Below are 15,148 nucleotides of genomic sequence, written 5' to 3' on the forward strand. Positions count from 1 at the left end.
ATCACTTAATGCAGGAACTAAATATTTAAATTGTAGATGTTATACTCATATTGTTTTCCTCTGAGCCAGGAAAGCAACAGAAAAAAAAAACAATGAAAGACTTCAAATACACGAGAATAGGCCCTGCACATAAAGTGTTAGTAGAGACAGATGAGCAGGGAGAAGAAAGGAGAACAGAAACAGTTAAACAAGATTTGTAATCTTTGAAGAATGACACTGGAACTATATCATGAAAAAGTGTTAGTGCCACTATTATTGCTACACAAATCTGCCATAAAGCAAAATAAATTAATGGAGACATTATATTCACCAGGTTAGGAAGTATACTGTAATGCTTGAATCTTAGAAGATCTTACGAGTATCAATAGTGTTTTGAAAAACAGGCATAGCATATATAGAAACATGTTGAGTATCTAAATCATGAAGAAGATAGCTAAAAGGAAGATGCACAGTTATTAAGGATGCAAATGTCTACAGCAAAATAAAATATTTTGCCTTAAGCTGCCCCTTTGTAACCTAGATATCACAAAAAAAGTCTTAGCAGTGTTGTGTAAGATATAATGGAAATTAGAAATGCACAATTTCTAAAAATGAAAACGAAAGAGGTAGCTAGTTTTCTTCTATCAAATTTTGTTTTTTTATTGATTGAAGCATTCACAACATAATTCAACAGTTTAATGACATATCTAAGAATTGGAAATATGGCTCCTGGAGCTGATATCAGTGTGGAAACTATGTAAATTAAATAAAATTAAAATAAAGTGTGTGAACCATTCATAACTGATTGACCTAAACTATCACCCAGAAAAAGTTATTTCTGTGTATGTAGACCTTCAATTTCCTAGGAATTTTTTTGTTCGTGTGGATGATGCTATATTCAGAAAACAGATTCAAGAAGAACATATATTACTAAATAAATAAAATACTACATGTTTTCATGATGACGGAATACTTTGGTCCATTCAGCTGCAGGTAGTCTTTAAATTTGAATGTATACTTGTGAGTCAACTGGAAAAAATTATAGGGCTAATAGAGGAGTGTAATTCATCCATAAAACAACTGAATAAATGTGTGCACTTAATAGTGTATGCAAATGCATATAATACAGAACTTCCACGTGAGTATAGTGCTTTGCTATGCCACCATAAGTTGGGTATTATGAACCAGGAATCATTTATCACTGAAAAGCAATGTTATGTTTGTGGACCTTTTAGGTTTTTATGTTTACTATCTTTCTTAGGTTTCTAGTCAGTTTAACTGTTATATGCACACAACTATTCGCCAGAACATCTTTGTGTTATTACCAGACACCTCATGCTAAACTGCTATAATTGGATGAAATTATTGGATTTTACACTTAGCATTCTAATCCAACAAATTTTGTGATGTGCCCTTACGAGTAACTACACAGACAAGACTAAAAGAGCTATTGCCAAACCAAAGACTGGTCTGAGCAAGGCAGTGCTTTCCAAAGCATAATCCAATTAAGGGTGGTATACCCTTGTCTTCTTCAAATATTTCAACTGATTTATCCAACCAGTTGCAAACGTACTAACAGTATAATGAGTTCTTGGAACATGGTGCTACTTGGTATTTTCCACATATGCAAATCAATGTTAGAAGTGAGAGAAGAAATTAGTGACTCAAAAAACCCAAGAACTGTCTGAGAATCAAACCCTGTACCTTTAGTTTTGTACACTGGCAAATAATCACTTAGCCACCAGTCAACATGTAAACGAGTGCTGCTTTTTAATTTCAAGATAAGTGAGTTTGCCTAGAGTGCGGTAGCAGAAAAATTTGCTTGTGAAATAATGACAGTTTTAATAACTTGGTATGCTGATTATATGAGAACATCACCAACATTAAGAAAGTTTTCTTCAGCAAAAATCAGTATTGACAGTGTGACCTTTCACAGCTACATGAGAAGAATGTGACAGTGTGCTTCTTTTTTTCATACAAATGAGTGCAATTGATGTTTTAAAAAAGAAAAGATAATAATTCATTTGTATACAATTTGTACTTGGATGCTGACATTACTGCTCCACATAGTCTCCACCCATTTTCTGACATTTTTTATAATGTAACACCAGCTTCTCTATCGCTTCATCAAAGAACAGTGTTGTCTGGTGTCTCAGCGAATTGTTGACAGCATCATTAATTTGATTATCTCTTGTTAAGTGCTGAGTAGCCAGCCAGTCTTTCATCTTGGGGAGGAGATGAATGTTGCTTAGTGCCAAGTACAGACTATAAGAGGAATGTCAGAACAACGTAAGGGAATGCAACCAGGTGACATCTTTGGCAACTACCAGTATTCTGACATGTGACCATCCCATCATTTTCAAGGCATAAGTGCAATAAGATGACATTGTGCAAGGAAACTTAAAACCTTGATTGGCAGAGCTATATTGACCAAGAACTGTAACAAGACATATGTAGAAAGACAACACACACACACACAGAGCCAAAGAGAGAACGTTGCATTAACTCTCCCTCTCTTGTTTGACTAGGGAGAGAGTATGATTCCAAACAGAATTTAAGCAATAACACCGTTTTTATAAGGTCATCAGCTAATTTAATCTCAACTGATCCTTAATAACACTGTCACAATAGCTGGAAGTTCATGTGAGAATCTGTGACTTGTTATACTCCGTAGGATGATCAGTACTGGGGCAAACTTCTGCAGTGGCAGATTTGCTCAGCTGTTGTAAGCATGTGTGCTGCTTATGCTGTATAAACCATTCCTCCATGATAATGATGGTCTGACCACTGTATTACATGCCACAACTGCATGGAATATGGTAGACACTGATCATACATGCACCGATGTCCTCCTATACAGTCCCATCTTTTTCTTGAGTCATTAATCTTCTAACTGTTGTGATGCAGCCAGCCACAAGTTTCTCTTTTGTGCCAACCTATTCTTTGATGTCTTAACACACATCCTATCAACCTGTCCCTTCTTCTTGTCAATGTTATCCACATGTTCCTCTCCTCACTCATGGATGGAGAACCACCTCATTTTTGATCTTATTGGTGCACCTAATTTTCAATGTCCCTCTGTAGCACCATATGTCAAACACTTCAATCCTCTTCTTTCCCAATTTTCTCACAGTTCATGACTCACTACATACAGTCCTGTGTTCCAAACATACCTTCACAGAAATTTATTCCTGAAATTAAGGCCTATATTTGCTAACATTAGGCTTCTTTTGGCCAGGAACACTCTCTTTGCCTGTGCTAGTCTGCCTCTTTCATTCTCCTTCCTTCAGCTGTCGCACGTTATTTTGCCTTCAAGGTAGCATATTCTGCAACATTGTCTAATGTGTGGACACCATTTGCTTTTATCTTTGTTTGGTTTAGTTCCCAATCCATCGTGTGTACTCATTAATCTGTTTATTTCGCTCATCAGGTTCTGTAATTCTTCTTCACTTTCAATAATAACAGCAATGTCATCAGCAAATATTATTATTGGTATCATTTCACTCTGAATTTTAATGCCATTCTTGTCACTTTTTTTATTTCCATTACTGTTTCTTTAATGTGTAGATTGAACAGTAGGGACAAAAGACTGCATTTTACATCTACATCCATACTACGCAAGCCACCTGATGGCATGTGGTGGAGGGTGCCTTGAGTACCTATATCGGTTCCCCCTTCTATTCCAGTCTCATATTGTTCATGGAAAGAAAGATTGTCAGTATGCCTCTGTGTGGGCTCTAATCTCTCTGATTTTATCCTCATGGTCTCTTCACGAGATATAAGTAGGAGTGAGCAATATACTGCTTGACTCCTCGGTGAAGGTATGTTCTCGAAACTTCAACAAAAGCCCGTACCAGGCTACTGAGCATCTCTCTTGCTGAGTCTTCCACTGGAGTTTATCTATCATCTCTGTAATGCTTTCGCAGCTATAAATGATCCTGTAACGAAGTGCACTGCTCTCCATTGGATCTTCCCTGTCTCTTCTATCAACCCTATCTGGTACAGATCCCAGATAGGGGATTTGCAAACCACCATAAAGTTCATGGCAGAGAGTACATCCCGTTGTACCAATTATTTTGAGGTGGAGTATGGCATGTCAGAATTTTGAACGGGATAAGGAAGCTAGAGAATCTGAAAAAGAGAATGAAAAGGCTCAATCTAGATATAGTGGGGGAGAGTAATATCAACACCAGCAGAAAATGGTGTAAGAGGAGTAGAATCCATTAAGAAGGTATGGCAAAGAATGAGTTCCTGTTAACAGTTCAGTGATACACCAGTTCCCACCAGAATCAACTGTAAACCCACCTCAACAACAACTTTTCTGTGGATGAGATGGAAGAAGAAATGGGAATCAGTATAAAAGACATAGTGAGTCCATATTAGAGTGAGTGTTTAACAGATCTCTGGAAAGGATGGCAGAAGACACAGATGACATTCCATCAAAATTTCTGAAACCATTGGGGAGGGGGTGCCAACTAAATGATTATTCAAGTTGGTGTGTAGAATTTATAAACCTGGAGACAAGCCACCGCAATTTGGAAGACTATCATCCACAATCCTGAAGATAGCAAAGACAGATGAGTGTGAGAACTATCGCACAATGAGATTAACAGCTTATGCATCCAAGTTGCTGCCAAGAATAATACATACAGTGATAGATAAGAATATTGAGGATCTGTTGGATGATGATTAGTTTGGCTTCTGAAAAGGATATACACCAGAGAGTCAATTCTAGCATTGAGATTGATAATGGAAGCAAGACTTCAGAAAAATCAATGTTTTCTTAGGGTTTGTTGCACTAGAAAGTGTTTGACAATGTAAAATGGTGTAGAATGTTCAAAATTCTGAGAAAAATAGGAGTAAGCTGAAGAGAATAACAGGTACTATGGAGTATGTACAAGAACCAAGAGTGAACAAAAAGCATGAAAGAACAAGAATGAAGTCCTTGAACTGAAATGAGTGTAAAAAAGCAATCATCATGACACTTTTTCAAATAAAGGCCCCTAGGTTCTGTGGAAACAAATTATTTGTCTCTAATGCAGTGGTTTCCATTGCCTTCTGCATCCTTATGCTGTTGATCACTGCTGATTATTCATTCTTTTAGGAGCAGTTTCCTACTCCAATGCCAAGATGTTGCACTGAAACTCTCCCCAATCCTTTGTCCTCTTTGACGAGGCCATTGACAGAACTAGAGTGACTCCTTGTTCTGGAAGCTTTCAACAACCACCACTGACAATCTTTATTCAAAACTTAAGCAGAGCCTCAGATCAAATCTGGATTGTTATTATTATTATCTTTCCTTTCTCAGACCTTGGGTCTGGTTCGGAATGAAAGTGACGCGGACCTTGATCAAGCGTCACTTCCTTTTAACTGTACGGTATATGTTACATTGCGTTTAGGAACTTTCGGGTAATTGAACATGTATCAATAATTACGGATTTCTGAAGTTGTATATATAAGTTTGGATGTAGCTGTATTGCATTGATGTACTGGTGGATATTGTGTGGTATGACTCCTGTAGTTGAAAGTATAATTGGTATAATGTCAACTTTATCCTGATGCCACATGTCCTTGACTTCCTCAGCCAGTTGGATGTATTTTTCAATTTTTTCTCCTGTTTTCTTCTGTATATTTGCTGTATTGGGTATGGATATTTCAATTAGTTGTGTTAATTTCTTCTTTTTATTGGTGAGTATGATGTCAGGTTTGTTATGTGGTGTTGTTTTATCTGTTATAATGGTTCTGTTCCAGTATAATTTGTATTCATCATTCTCCAGTACATTTAGTGGTGTATACTTGTATGTAGGAATGTGTTGTTTTAAAAGTTTATGTTGTAAGGCAAGCTGTTGATGTATTATTTTTGCGACGTTGCCATGTCTTCTGGGGTATTCTGTATTTGCTAGTATTGTACATCCGCTTGTGATGTGATCTACTGTTTCTATTTGTTGTTTGCGAAGTCTGGATTTATCTGTTGTGGTATTGGGATCTCTAATAATATGCTTGCTGTAATATCTGGTGTTTATTGTTTGATCCTGTATTATTATTATTATTATTATTATTATTATTGTTGTTATTATTATTATTTTCGGTTATTCCCTTTTAAGAGAGCAATTGTAGTCATTATTTCTTCTTCTTTCTTCGTTCTTCCCAAATTCTCTTTATACGTTCACTGTGTTCTCTCTTGTGTTCTTCCAACCATCTTTTTCCCATTCTGTTCTCTGTGTGTTCTTGTTTAAATGTGTGTTTCTTCATGATGTTTCTAAACTGTTCTCTATTGTTTATGTTGTCTTGTGTGATCTCCATTTCTTTACTGTCTTGTTCTGTTTCAGTGATCCACTTTGTCTTGTTTTTGCTCTTGTTTACTATCTCAAAGATTTGCCTTGAGAGTCTGCTTTTATTCATCCTGCTATGTCCATAAAATTTCATCCTTCTCTTTCTAATGGTGTCTGTTATTGTTTCTATGTCTTTGTAAATCTCTCTAGCTGGCCTCTTCATCCAAATTCCTTCCCAAAACACTCGTCCATATATTTTCCTCAGAATTGTTCTTTCCTGCTTTTCAATCTCTCTGATCTTCATATGATCATGAATCACTGTAGTTTCTGCAGCATAAAGTGCTTCTGGTAGGACTACTGTGTTGTAATGCCTTAGTTTCGCATCTTATTATAGTGGCTCCAAGTGAGCTTATATGCTTTTTGTAATCTGGAGATTCTATCTGTATTGGCTATTGGTTTCAGTCCTGATGGATTATCTCTCCCAGGTAACTGAAGTGGGCAACTTGTGCCACTTTCCCATTTTGGGTAGTAATGGGGAAATTATCTACAGGTTTGTTTTCCATATACTGTGTTTTCTCGTAGGAGATTTGTATTTGGGTCATTTTTATTATTAGTCAGAGAGGCTACAGCTAGACTTTAAAAGTGCCCTAATTTAGATGGTGATAAAAAAACACACTTTAGAGCATGTTTCTGCAAAATACAACCAGTCCTGTTGGTAATGCTACCTGCATAAGGCAAAAAAGGTGTGGATCTTATCGTTTTCATCACTTACCAAATTCACAGTTGGTCAATAGCACAATGCACAACTGATCTGTCTTTCACTGTAACAATTCTGGCAAAAAGTAACTTTGAGGTGGGCGAAATCAGCTGAAAAACTTTCAAGATTTAAATATCCCTTTGTGCTGAGCCAGATGGTGACAACTATCACGCAAAGATACAAATTGGTGAGAGTTGGCTCCCTATAAATATCACCTCCCTAGTGCAGAAAATATTCAGGTGGCTGGAATTCAGATATTCTAAAAAGCATTGCAAAGTTTCACTGTCATGCGGAAAAACAACAAAAATATCACCTACATATCTAAAGAAGCATGTGAGTTTCAATGGACCTTGAAAACAGAGATTGAGGCTTTTGCTTAAATTCTTCTTGGAATCCTGCTCTCTCCATGGCCAAATGCCAGAGGAACAAGTTACGCTACTTTCTCACCCAGTGGTAATTAGAGTTTACTATTGATATCATCTGATGTTGGTCATCTTTGGATGTCAAGTGATGCTAGTTGTTTGTCTTTCCGCATGTGCCATTTTTTGATTCTTCACCAGCATACCCGTGCATACTGAAGATTTATATTTCCTTTCAAAGCAGTGTGTCATTGCATTTGTGCCTTTAAAATGATAGGATAATCACCTGCTGAAATATCAGTGCTATCAAAGACATCATCTGCCTGCATTTCCATAAATTGTTTGAACATTTTATACATTGGGAGGAACTTAAGTTTCATATAGGGAGAATACTGAAAAATGTCCCAGGCAGAAAGTCTGAGATTTTGCTTCAGTTCATTTTCACTATGTGGACACACATTATTGTGAATGAGAATGATTCCTTTTGTATTGGTCCTGTACTGTTTGTTTTGGAATAACCTTCAGAGTATTATAAGTGTTTACAATAAATACTGTTGATGTCACAGTATTCTCGTGTATTAACTCTCATGAAATGTGCTGTCAAAATTCCTTTGCAATCCCAAAAGACTGTAATCATGAGCTTGCAGTTTCACAATGTCTTTTGGAGTTTCTCTGGTTTATTTAGAGAATGAATGTGCGTCGACCTGTTTGGACTATTAATTTGTTTTAGAAATCACATACTGTACCCAAGTGTCGTCATAATTCTGTTCAGAAACTTCTCCTCCTCTTCATATAGTGATGAAGGGAATGTCAAGGCCAAAGTTAGTTAGTTAGTTAGTTGGCTGCATGTTCCATTGATCAATCACATGGTACAGTAGCTGTTATGATGTGGAACGTGTCAAGTGCAAAGAATTCGTCTATGGTATAGAAGGAGTTGTCAAGGAGATATGATTTCAATTTATTTTTGAAGCTATTACTGCTGTCTGTCAGACATTTTATTTCATCTGGTAATTTGTCAAAAATTTTTATAGCAGCATATTTTACCCCTTTCTGTGGCAAAGATGGGTTGAGTAAAGGATAGTATAAGTCTTTCTTTTTTCTGGTATTATAATCATGAATGTCATTGTTGTTTTGAAACTGGTCCATGTTGTTGAGAACAAATTTCATTATTGAGTAAATGTACTGTGAGGCTGTTGTAAGGATTTCCTATCTTTTAAAAAGATGCCTACAAGATGTGCGACTATGAATCCCACACATTATTGCGATGACTTTCTTTTGAGCAGTGGATACTTTTTCTCTAAATGTTGAGTTACCCCAAAATATTATTCTGTATGACATCAGAGGGTAAAAGTATGCAAAGTATGTTAGATTACTAATTTCTATATCCTCAAAATTGGCAATTATTCTTGTTGCAAAAGTTGCTGAACCTAGTTGCTTTATAAGATCCAAAATACGAATTTTCCAATTAAGATTCTCATCTATATGTACACCCAAAAACTTAGTATGCTCTACCTTCTGTTGATGTGTTATATTTATTGAAGGAACTGTACTTTTTGCAGCAGAAAATTGGATGTACTATGTTTTTTCAAAGTTTAAAGCAAGCCCATTTGCAGAAAACCAATTAATGACTTTTCCAAAGACCCTATTTGTATCATTTTCAATTGAAGTTTCTTTTACTGGATTAATAATGATGCTTGTATCATCAGCAAACAGTATCAGTTCAGCTTTTTGTTTCAGATAAGAAGGGAGGTCGTTCACATATATCAAGATTGGAAGGGAACCCATGATTGAATCCTGTGGAGCACCCAATGTAATTTCACCCCAGTTAGATGAAGTGGCAAACTTATTTAAATCACTTGACCCACATAAAGAAACTTTTTGTTTCCAGTTCTGTAGGTATGACTTAAACCACTCATATGCTATTCCATTTATAGCATAGAATTGTAATTCCTGTATCATAATGTCACGGTTCACACAAATGCTTTGGACAAGTCACATGAAATTTCTATTGGTGACATTTTACTATTTAAAGACTCTATTATGTGGACAGTCAAACTGTATATTGCTGTCTTAGTGGAACAGCATTTTTGAAATCCAAACTGTGATTTACTAAGTATCCCATTACTGTCGAGATGGCTAACCACTCTTGAGTACATTACTTTCTCAAAGATTTTTGAAAATACTGTAAGCAAGGATACTGGCCAGTAATTGTTGACGTCTGCGGTGTCCCCCTTTTTTGCAGAGAGGCCTGACAATGGCATATTTTAACCAGTCTGGATAAATACCTTGAGTTAGTGATGCATTACATATGTGACTCAGAACATCAGCTGTAATTGCTCCACATTGTTTTAATATCTTATTAGAGATGTCATCTACTTCAACAGAACATTTATTTTCCAAAGACTTAATACGAGGGCTATCCACAAAGTACATTATGTTTTGGAATTAAAAATAAATAAAGTACTGGAAATTTTTTTATTATATACAGATGAAAGCCACACTTAAATACTACTTTTCTACAAAGTTGCCATTTAAATTAAGGCACTTATCATAGTGATGGACGAGCTTGGAAATTCCTTCGTCATAAAATTTGGCCACCTGCACCTTCAACCACGTGGTTACCTCTTCTTGAAGCTGTGCATCGTCATCAAAACGCTGCATAGCCGACCACTTCTTCATTGTTGGGAATAAGTGGAAGTCACTCGGTGCCAGGTCGGGACTGTACGGCGGATGAGGAAACAACTCCCATTTAAAAGATTCAAGAACTTCACGAGTGGCATTTGCCGTGTGGGCCCGGGCGTTGTCGTGAATCAGCAAGATCTTTGAGCCCAAATTTCCCCTGCGCTTGTTTTGTATTGCTCTTCTGAGGTTTTGCAGAGTTTGGCAATACCTTTGAGAGTTTATTGTAGTGCCTCTTTCCAGGAAATCCACAAAAATCACACCTTTTCTGTCCCAAAAGACAGTCGCCATCACCTTCCTTGCCGACATTGTCTGCCTGCATTTCTTGGGTTTTTGGGGGGAATTTGTGTGCCCCCACTGCATTGACTGCAATTTTGTCTTGCAGTTCACATGCTTAACCCATGTTTCATCACCAGTAACGATGCGATCGAGTAATGAGTCGCCATCTTTCTTGTAAGCATCCAAAAACGTTAATGCTGCAGCCATTTGCTGATTTTTGTGAATCTCTGTCAAGATTTTTGGTATCCATCTTGCACAAAAGTTGTGGTAACCAAGCTTTTCGGTAATGATTTCGTGCAACAAACTTCGTGAAATTTGTGGAAAACTCATAGAGAGTTCCGTTATTGTGAAATTACGGTTTTCACGGACTGCGGCATCGACTTTTTCGACAAGTTCGGCAGTCACTATGCTGGGTCTTCCACTTCGCTCTTTGTCGTGAACATTAGTTCGGCCATTTTTAAATTTTATGACCCATTGACGCACTCCACCTTCAGTGATTATGTTGTCCCCATACACTTCACAAAGCTGCCGATAGGTTTCTATCGGTGTACAGTTTTTTGCAGTCAGAAACCTTATTACAGCACGCACTTCACACTTCACGGCATTTTCAATTAACGCTGACATTTCAAACTGTCACAGTAACTCAACGGAGTACAGCACGAACCTCTCACTAGCAGGCAGGATGCCGACTGAGCGGCGGAATGCCATGACACCAAGATGGCCGCGTTAGCCCCACCCCTAATGGTCAGAAACGAAAACGTAATGTACTTTGTGGATAGCCCTCGTAATTTTACTTATTTCACAATAGGTTGTTAGGTGAAAATCTGACTAAAATTTTTCAAAACTGACTCTTCTATGTACTGCCTGGCTTTTTCTTTTGAACTATTCTCACCAATTTTTTCTCCTACACTTAAGATATGGTTGTTAAATACATTAGCTACTTGTGTACTGTTGGTTAGGATGGGCTCATTCTCTTTAATAGTAATACTACTTACCACAGTGGTTTCTTTTCTTGTCTCCTTTCAAACAACATTCCATACTGATTTGATTTTATTGCCAGAGTTGTTAATTTCTTCTCCAACATACGTATTTCTTGATTTCCTTACAACTTTTCTCAGTGTGTTACAATAATTTTTATAGCGTAAAACTACTTCTGGATCTTTACTAGTTAAACCTGTCTCATACAGTTTTCTTTTTCTTTCTGAAGACACTTTAATACCTGTAGTAATCCAAACCAGTTCTTTCACCTATGTGAACATTGGGTAAATAGTTAGATTCATGTTCCATGGATCATTTGCACAACAAACAGTGCACAAAACATATGTTAATCTAACCTCTCTATGACAATGTTAAAGAGGGTTGTTCTTCAAATCTGAAGCCCATCTTCAGAAGTTGTGAAGTGACATTTCATATTCAGAAATTCATCAACATGTTGCAGAAGTTCATCAGTCACATGTGAATGTTTTCCTTAACCACTTTCATCATGCATATCTATGTGACCAGTCTTGAATTTTCTGCACCACTCCCTCACATTCTCTTGTATATGACCAACTGATGACAAATTTCAGCAGCATTGACTCTTTCTGCTTGCAGGAAGTACATGGCTGGCCACACGAGTGGATTTCTGCAGCGGGCCAGAAATGATACTCAGTTCTTCCGGTATTTTTATCAGATCTTGCCTGCCAATCACAGGCCTGTTTTTTTCCCCTAATGATCAGATCCAGTCCCTCAGATCAGCCTGGAGGCCAGGTCTTTTTGTGTGTGACACAAATCAGTGGATTTTCATGAATACCTGTGGACCCAGGACTGCAGTGCATCTTCAACAGGTGAGAAGCCACAGGCAGCAGAGTTCAGTAACTGCAAACATGTCTCACCAAAAGTGCGACTTTCTAGGCGTTATTAAAAAAACACGTGTGGATTTTGAAACTCATTCACATTATCAGCAGGAAGTTAGTTTGGGCGATAGCAGGAAGAAAACTGTGACAGTCACTGGTGACTTGTACACTGTGCGCTCATTTATTTTTTGAAAGAAAAATCACACAAAGTGGGGAAAAAAACACCAAAAAGCAACATTCCAGATGTACAGATCTGATTTAGGATATTGGGCATTTCCTTTGACAATCATGAGGTTCCATATGCAAGGATGAGGATGTTCTTGATCCTTTGAAAAGTACAGTAATTCATAATACCTGTAAAATAATGGATGAGACACAGTTGTGGGTAAGACAATAATGAACATAGTGCTAGCTACTTTTAATTGACGCTTAACATAATGTTTGTTTAAATTCTACCTTCTGTCCTATTTTCCACTTCTTTCAAGAGCCCTGTACCTTTCTGAGCACTCTGATGTCGTTGTTGAAGGTATTTTAAATCTGTAGGTGCAACTACAAGAAAATGCTTTTTTTTGTCACCCTATGTGTTTCTTTTCTTCTTTTTAATAAAACAACATATTGTGTTGTGTTTTGCACCAAGAAATACTATATTTTGGAAAACAGTGTGGGATAAGGCAGAAAATAACAGTGCCTAACTAGGGGATTTTTGTAAAGAACTGTTTTCAGCTCCAGGAAGCATGCCAAATTGCAAATGTTTCATTAATGCTGTTTTATTTCAATAAAGCTAAACATGTTTGGTGACAGAAATAAACTTTTTTTGTAATTGGAACTATGGATTTAAAATACCTTCAAAAATTATAGAGAAACTACAGACAATATATCCACACAAATGAAGAATCTCTTTTCTGAACTTGATTTCAAATTTTGTACCTTAGATTTCATTAACTTTGACCCATAGTTGGTATATCATCTAGGAATGTTTCAACCATTCGTGTTTGTGTAATGTTCATGTCTGATTTCCACAAACACGAGGTATTTCATCGTAGAATTGTACCAGTACAAGTTTCTCACTGGGGTCTTTGGCCCATACCTTTACTATACTAGTAGCAACTAAAATTTGCTGTTCCCTGAAAACCACAGGAAAATTCACAGACTTTCTAAACATGGGCTGCCGCAGAAATCTTCATGTGTGTGCCCGGCTGGGGGGGATTGCTAGTTCCGAGCTCTGCAGGCCATACCTCCACTAATGCACAGGCGTTGAATTTAGGTGTTCCAGAATTCATCGGAAATATCCCTGGCCCATTGGTAAAATCTGCTTGTGAGTGGCCAGTTAATGACAGAACATAACTGGAACATAATTGGCAACTGGCGGAAGAAGCAATAACACCATTCTTTTCAGTCGCTTGCTGCTTACAGGGTGACCAACAGAAGACAGAACTGACTGGTGTAATGTGACATTCAAAATCTCCTTTTACAGCTATGCAAGTGGCATGAAGCTACAACAGGATGTATATGCCCCGGGACAAGCAGAAAAAAAATCAGGAATTTTTTCATCTGGAAAAAACTTGAGAATTTTGTAGAATTCTGGGAATTTTTCATTGTTTGTTTTCAGTTCAATTTTTGTAACTTTGACTGGTGAGAACTGATACTCTAACAGAAAATTATAGTTTATCCCACTATTGTAGACAAATACTGCAGCAATAAAACATAAACGAGTGAATAATACCAAATCAATACTTTAGTTGCAAAGGCAATGCACCATTTACAACAAAACACAGTGCACACACAAGCATCTGCTGACAGCAAAAGTGTCAGAGATTATGCAATGCTTTGTAACACCAAACTACTTTTGATGTGTCTTACTCATGAGCCTTGTTTGGATGAGCGTGACGTCACAGCTGTTTATATTTCTATCAGGCCATGGGAAAATATTGCGAGTGGTGGTTTCAGAAGCTTTACTTTCACAGTAAATTTCCTTTTACGCAAAGTGATTTATGTTACGTTCGAGAATGTGCAATGAATTTGTTAAGTCACAGACTGTTAGACTCTCATTCAAAGCATAACAATGAGGGCTAGCTGCAGAAAAATATTGACCCCAGAACACTAACGATTTATGCCATTATTTAAAATTTTACTGGGACATTTGTGTTTGATATATCTTCTTAAAAAGGTAACACACACTAAAGAAAGACCCAAGTTTCAAGGTTAGTTTTTCATGTTTTAGTTCTCTCAGATTACAAATTATGTAATAACAATGGCAAAAACTATAATATCGTGAAATTTAAAATTTTCCCAGCGAATGAAACATTTGAATAGATTTCAGGAATGCAGCCAGTCATTATAAACTTCACTCCACTGCATTTCAACTCGACACCTGCTAGTTAACTTCAGGTGAGCCACTGATGTCCATTTGAAATATCGTGGAGTGAAGTTTATGACGACCAGCTGCAATCCCGAAACCTATTTGAACAAGTATAATATTATAGTTCAGGAAAAAGTGTAAAGTGAGTTCATGAGCAATTGACATGAGCCTTGCTTTACCATGCAAAATGTTGAAGAGATTGATGGAACTTGCATCCAGCCAGGTAACCTATGAAATGTCTTGTGTATAGCTGTGAAATTTATAATCGTGCTCGTCAGAAATAATCATCTGCTGCAATTTAAGCTGGTGCTCTTAAGATCCTGCGTAATCGCACCCTCTGACAAAAATGCAAATTAGTTTTGACGATGAATATTGTATATGAAAGCTTAACTTTGCTTCCGGTTGTGCTGCGTGTATATTAATTTAAACCATTAACATTTCTGTTTGTGTGTTCGCACTATGAAATGATGCCACAATTGGCTGGAGTAGAGGTGGCAACAGTGCCTCTGCAGCTTGAGACTGGTCCATTGCCGTTGGAATGGGGGATGGTTTGGGAGGAGGGAGTAGTTCTGCCTGTGATCCCATCACCCAACTATGTGCAACTAGGAATGTAGCTTCGGAAGTTGTAC

The 15,148-nt window shown here is 37.2% G+C and overlaps 1 protein-coding gene across 14 annotated transcripts in view; it reads left to right on the top strand.

Moving 5' to 3' along the window:
* Positions 1-15,148, top strand: part of LOC124605166 (longitudinals lacking protein) — a 547,673-nt gene that overhangs the window by 194,750 nt on the left and 337,775 nt on the right. The gene's annotated exons all lie outside the window — the stretch shown is intronic.

The sequence above is a fragment of the Schistocerca americana genome, chromosome 3 (assembly GCF_021461395.2).
Source record: "Schistocerca americana isolate TAMUIC-IGC-003095 chromosome 3, iqSchAmer2.1, whole genome shotgun sequence".
Lineage (NCBI taxonomy): Eukaryota > Metazoa > Arthropoda > Insecta > Orthoptera > Acrididae > Schistocerca > Schistocerca americana.